The sequence below is a fragment of the Arachis hypogaea genome, chromosome 5 (assembly GCF_003086295.3).
Source record: "Arachis hypogaea cultivar Tifrunner chromosome 5, arahy.Tifrunner.gnm2.J5K5, whole genome shotgun sequence".
NCBI lineage: Eukaryota > Viridiplantae > Streptophyta > Magnoliopsida > Fabales > Fabaceae > Arachis > Arachis hypogaea.
In genome coordinates this window covers 85950628-85957108 of record NC_092040.1, presented here as the reverse complement: position 1 = coordinate 85957108, position 6481 = coordinate 85950628, and the positions used below count along the sequence as shown (strand labels likewise).

At 40.5% G+C, this 6481-nt stretch overlaps 1 non-coding gene across 1 annotated transcript; it reads left to right on the top strand.

Moving 5' to 3' along the window:
* Positions 1-4082: 4082 nt before the first annotated feature.
* Positions 4083-4190, top strand: LOC112804339 (small nucleolar RNA R71). Its single transcript, XR_003202949.1, has one exon. It is a non-coding gene; the product is annotated as a small nucleolar RNA R71 (small nucleolar RNA).
* Positions 4191-6481: the final 2291 nt, after the last annotated feature.

Genomic DNA, 6481 nt, shown 5'->3' with positions numbered 1-6481 from the left:
TTTTTTGAATAGCTTTTTCTTGCTTCAAGAATCACTTTTATGATTTTTCAGATCCTCAGTAACATGTCTCCTTTTTCATCATTCTTTCAAGAGCCAACATTCATGAACCACAAATTCAAGATACATATGCACTGTTTAAGCATACATTCAGAGAACAAAATATTGCCACCACATCAAAATAATTAAACTGTTATAAAATTCAAAATTCATGCACTTCTTTTTCTTTTTCAATTAAGCACATTTTTATTAAGAAAGGTGATGGATTCATATGACATTCATAACTTTAAGGCATAGACACTAAGACACTAATGATCACAAGACACAAACATGGATAAACATAAGCATAAAATTCGAAAAACAGAAGAACAAATAACAAGGGAATCAAGGAACGGGTCCACCTTAGTGATGGCGGCTCTTCTTGCTCTTGAAGATCCTATGGAGTGCTTGAGCTCCTCAATATCTCTTCCTTGTCTTTGTTGCTCCTCCCTCATGATTCTTTGATCTTCTCTAATCTCATGAAGGATGATGGAGTGTTCTTGGTGCTCCACCCTTAGTTGTCCCATGTTGGAACTCAACTCTCCTAGGGAGGTGTTTAGTTGCTCCCAATAGTTTTGTGGAGGAAATTCATCCCTTGAGGAATCTCAGGGATCTCATGATGAGTGGGATCTCTTGTGTACTCCATCCTTTTCTTGGTGATGGGCTTGTCCTCATCAATGGGGATGTCTCCCTCTATGTCAACTCCAACTGAATAACAGAGGTGACAAATGAGATGAGGAAAGGCTAACCTTGCCAAGGTGGAGGTCTTGTCCGCCACCTTATAGAGTTCTTGGGCTATAACCTCATGAACCTCTATTTCTTCTCCAATCATGATACTATGGATCATGATAGCCCGGTCTATGGTAACTTCGGACCGGTTGCTAGTGGGAATGATTGAGCGTTGTATGAACTCTAACCATCCTCTAGCCACGGGCTTGAGGTCATGCCTTCTCAATTGAACCGGCTTTCCTCTTGAATCTTGCTTCCATTGTGCGCCCTCTTCACATATGACTGTGAGGACTTGGTCCAACCTTTGATCAAAGTTGACCCTTCTAGTGTAAGGATGCTCATCTCCTTGCATCATAGGCAAGTTGAACGCCACCCTCACACTCTCCGGACTAAAATCCAAGTATTTCCCCCGAACCATAGTAAGATAATTCTTTGGATTCGGGTTCACACTTTGGTCATGGTTCTTGGTGATCCATGCATTTGCATAGAACTCTTGAACCATCAAGATTCCGACTTGTTGAATTGGGTTGGTAAGAACTTCCCAACCTCTTCTTTGAATCTCATGTCGGATCTCCAGATATTCACCCTTTTTGAGTGAAAAGGGACCTCGGGGATCACCTTCTTCAAGGCCACAACTTCATAGAAGTGGTCTTGATGCACCCTTGAGAGGAATCTATCCATCTCCCATGACTCGGAGGTGGAAGCCTTTGCCTTCCCTTTCCTCTTTCTAGAGGTTTCTCTGGCCTTGGATGCCATAATGGTTATGGAAAAACGAAAAAGCAACGCTTTTACCACACCAAACTTAAAATGTTTGCTCGTCCTCGAGCAAAAGAAGAAAGAGGAGAGTAGAAGAAGAAGAAATGAGGAAGAGGGAGATGGTGGTGTATTCGGCCAAAGAGGGGAGAAGTGGTGTTTAGGTTGTGTGAAAATGAAGGGTTGAAGAAGGGTATATAAAGGAGAGAGGGGGGTAAATGGTTCGGCCATTATGGGTGGGTTTGGGAGGTAAAGTGGTTTGAATTTGAAGGGTGAGGTTGGTGGGGATTTATGAAGGATGGATGTGAGTGGTGAAGAGAAAGATGGGATTTGATAGGTGAGGGGTTTTTGGGGAAGATGTGTTGAGGTGATTGGTGAAAGGGGGAAGAAGAGAGAGAGTGATGGTAGGGTCCTGTGGGGTCCACAGATCCTGTGGTGTCAGGGAAAAGTTATCCCTGCACCAAATGGCATCAAAATCCACGTTTTGAGCCATTTCTGGCGTTAAACGCCGGGCTGGTGCCCATTCCTGGCGTTTAACGCCAGGTTCTTGCCCTTTCCTGGCATTTAACGCCAGTCTGGTGCCCCTTTCTGGCGTTAAACGCCCAGAATGGTGCCAGACTGGGCGTTAAACGCCCAACTGCTAGGCTTACTGGCGTTTGAACGCCAGCAGCATCTTCCTCCAGGGTGTGCTGTTTTTCTTCCTGTTTTTCATTCTGTTTTTGCTTTTTTTTCATTATTTTTGTGACTTCTTATGATCATCAACCTACAAAAAAAGATAAAATAACAAAAGAAAATAATTAATTATAAAACATTGGGTTGCCTCCCAACAAGCGCTTCTTTATTGTCACTAGCTTGACAGAGGACTCTCATGGAGCCTCAGAAATGCTCAGAACCGTGTTGGAACTTCCCAACACCAAACTTAGAGTTTGAGTGTGGGGTTTCAACACCAAACTTAGAATTTGGTTGTGACCTCCCAACACCAAATTTAGAGTTTGACTGTGGGGGCACTGTTTGGCTTTGTTTTGAGAGAAGCTCTTCATGCTTCCTCTCCATGATGACAGAGGGATATCCTTGGGCCTTAAACACCAAGGATTCTTCATTCACTTGAATGATCAACTCTCCTCTATCAACATCAATCACAGCCTTTGCTGTGGCTAGGAAGGGTCTGCCAAGGATGATGGATTCATCCATGCATTTCCCAGTCTCTAGGACTATGAAATCAGTAGGGATGTAATGGTCTTCAACTTTTACCAGAACATCCTCTACAAGTCCATAGGCTTGTTTTCTTGAGTTGTCTGCCATCTCTAGTGAGATTTTTGCAGCTTGCACCTCAAAGATCCCTAATTTCTCCATTACAGAGAGGGGCATGAGGTTCACATTTGACCCTAAGTCACACAAGGCCTTCTTGAAGGTCATGGTGCCTATGGTACAAGGTATAGAAAACTTCCCAGGATCCTGCCTCTTTTGAGGCAGTGTCTGCCTAGACAAGTCATTCAGTTCTTTGGTGAGCAAAGGGGATTCATCCTCCCAAGTCTCATTTCCAAATAACTTGTCATTTAGCTTCATGATTGCTCCAAGGTATTTAGCAACTTGCTCCTCAGTGATATACTCATCCTCTTCAGAGGAAGAATACTCATCAGAGCTCATGAATGGCAGAAGTAAGTCCAATGGAATCTCTATGGTCTCAGTTTGAGCCTCAGATTCCCAAGGTTCCTCATTGGGGAACTCATTGGGGCCAGTGCACGCCCATTGAGGTCTTCCTCAGTGGCGTTCACTGCCTCTTCTTCCTCCCAGAATTCGGCCATATTGATGGCCTTGCACTCTCCTTTTGGATTTTCTTCAGTATTGCTTGGGAGAGTGCTTGGAGAAAGTTCAGTAATTTTCTTGCTCAGCTGACCCACTTGTCCTTCCAAATTCCTAATGGAAGATCTAGTTTCAGTCATAAAACTTTGAGTGGTTTTGATTAGATCAGAGACCATAGTTGCCAAGTCAGAATTATTCTGCTTAGAACTCTCTGTCTGTTGCTGAGAAGATGATGGAAAAGGCTTGCTATTGCTAAACCTGTTTCTTCCACCATTATTGTTATTGAAACCTTGTTGAGGTCTCTGTTGATCCTTCCATGAAAGATTTGGATGATTCCTCCATGAAGGATTGTAGGTGTTTCCATAGGGTTCTCCCATGTAATTCACCTCTTCTATTGAAGGGTTCTCAGGATCATAAGCTTCTTCCTCAGATGAAGCTTCCTTAGTACTGCTTGGTGCATTTTGCATTCCAGACAGACTTTGAGAAATCATATTGACTTGTTGAGTCAATATTTTGTTCTGAGCCAATATGGCATTCAGAGTGTCAATCTCAAGAACTCCTTTCTTCTGACTAGTCCCATTGTTCACAGGATTTCTTTCAGAAGTGTACATGAATTGGTTATTTGCAACCATTTCAATCAGTTCTTGTGCTTCAGTAGGCGTCTTCTTCAGATGAAGAGATCCTCCAGAAGAGCTATCCAAAGACATCTTGGACAGTTCAGAGAGACCATCATAGAAAATACCTATGATGCTCCATTCAGAAAGCATATCAGTGGGACACTTTCTGATAAATTGTTTGTATCTTTCCCAAGCTTCATAGACGGATTCTCCTTCCTTCTGTCTGAAGGTTTGGACTTCCACTCTAAGCTTACTCAATTTTTGAGGTGGAAAGAACTTTGCCAAGAAGGCATTGACTAGCTTTTCCCAAGAGTCCAGGCTTTCTTTAGGTTGAGAGTCCAACCATGTTCTAGCTTTGTCTCTTACAGCAAAAGGGAATAGCATAAGTCTGTAGACCTCAGGGTCAACCCCATTAGTCTTGACTGTGTCACAGATTTGCAAGAACTCAGCTAAAAACTGATGAGGATCTTCCAATGGAAGTCCATGGAACTTGCAATTCTGTTGCATTAGAGAAACTAATTGAGGCTTAAGCTCAAAGTTGTTTGCTCCAATGGCAGGGATAGAGATGCTTCTCCCATAGAAGTCGGGAGTAGGTGCAGTAAAGTCACCCAGCACCTTCCTTGCATTGTTGGCATTGTTGTTGTTTCCGGCTGCCATGAGTTCTTCTTCCTTAAAGAATTTGTTCAGGTTTTCTAAAGAGAGTTGTGCTTTGGCTTCTCTTAGCTTTCTCTTCAAGGTCCTTTCAGGTTCAGGATCAGCCTCAACAAGAATGCCTTTGTCTTTGCTCCTGCTCATAAGAAAGAGAAGAGAACAAGAAAATGTGGAATCCTCTATGTCACAGTATAGAGATTCCTTGAAGTGTCAGAGGAAAAGAAGAGTAGAAGACAGAAGTGGAAAATTCGAACTTTATCAAAGAAGATGGAGTTCGAATTTTGCATTAAGGGATAGTGTTAGTCCATAAATAGAAGGATGTGAGAAGGAGGGAAGTAATTTTCGAAAATTAAGTGAAAATTTTGAAAGCATTTTTGAAAAACATTACTTAATTTTCGAAAATGAAAGTGGAAAAGAAATCAAGTGATTTTTGAAAAAGATTTTGAAATCAGAAATCAAAAAGATTTGATTGAAAACTATTTTGAAAAGGATGTGGTTAAGAAGATATGATTGATTTAAAAAAATGATTGAGAAGATATGATTTGAAAAATATTTAAAAAAAAAAGATTCGATTTGAAAATTAAAAACTTGACTAACAAGAAAAGATATGATTCAAACATTAAACCTTTCTCAACAGAAAAGGCAACATACTTGAAATGTTGAATCAAATCATTGATTGATAGTAAGTGTCTTAAAAAAATGGAAAGAAATTGATTTTGAAAAAGATTTGATTGAAAAAATTGATTTGAAAAAGATTTGATTTTGAAAAGATTTTGAAAACTTAGAAAAAAAATTTGATTTGAAAACAAAATCTTCCCTTCTTGCCATCCTGGCGTTAAACGCCCAGAATGGTACCCATTCTGGCGTTTAACGCCCAAAATGATACCCTTTTGGGCGTTAAACGCCCAACCAGGTGCCCTGGCTGGCGTTTAAACGCTAGTCTGTCCTTCTTCACTGGGCATTTTGAACGCCCAGCTTTTTCTGTGCAATTCCTCTGCTGTATGTTCTGAATCTTCAATTCTCTGTATTATTGACTTGAAAAGACACAAATTAAAAATATTTTTGGATTTTTAATAATAAGGAAAAATCAAAATGCAACAAGAATCAAATAACAATGCATGCAAGACACCAAACTTAGCAGTTTGTATACTACTGACACTAACAAAATGAAAATGCAAATGAGACACACAAGACACTCAAGTCAATAGAATTCAAAGATTAGAGCAAGTAAATCATCAAGAACATCTTGAAGATCACCAAGATACATGAATGAATACATGCAATTGACACCAAACTTATGATGAGACACTAGACTCAAACAAGAAATATTTTTGGATTTTATGATTTTTTAATTTTTTTGTGTTTTTTCGAAAATCAAGTGGAAAAAGGTATCAAAATTCTTAATGAGAATTCCAGGAATCAGTGCAATGCTAGTCTAAGACTCCGGTCCAGGAATTAGACATGGCTTCACAGCCAGCCAAGCTTTCAGAGAAAGCTTCGGTCCAAAACACTAGACATGGCCAAAGGCCAGCCAAGCCTTAGCAGATCACTGCTCCAAAAGCAAGATTGATAAGAAATCAACAAGCTCCTGTGGTGATAAGTTGAAACCTCGGTCCAATGAGATTAGACATGGCTTCTCAGCCAGCCAGATTTCAACAAATCATCATGAAACTCTAGAACTCATCTTCAAGAATTTCAAAAAAAATAAATACCTAATCTAAGCAACAAGATGAACCGTCAGTTGTCCAGCCTGAACAATCCCGGGCAATAACACCAAAAACTTGATGTTGTTGCCGGATCTTGGCACTGATGTTACCAAAAGCTTGCTCAAAACTTGAACAATCCCCGGCAACGGCGCCAAAAACTTGGTGTCGCGAAATTGTGAACAATAC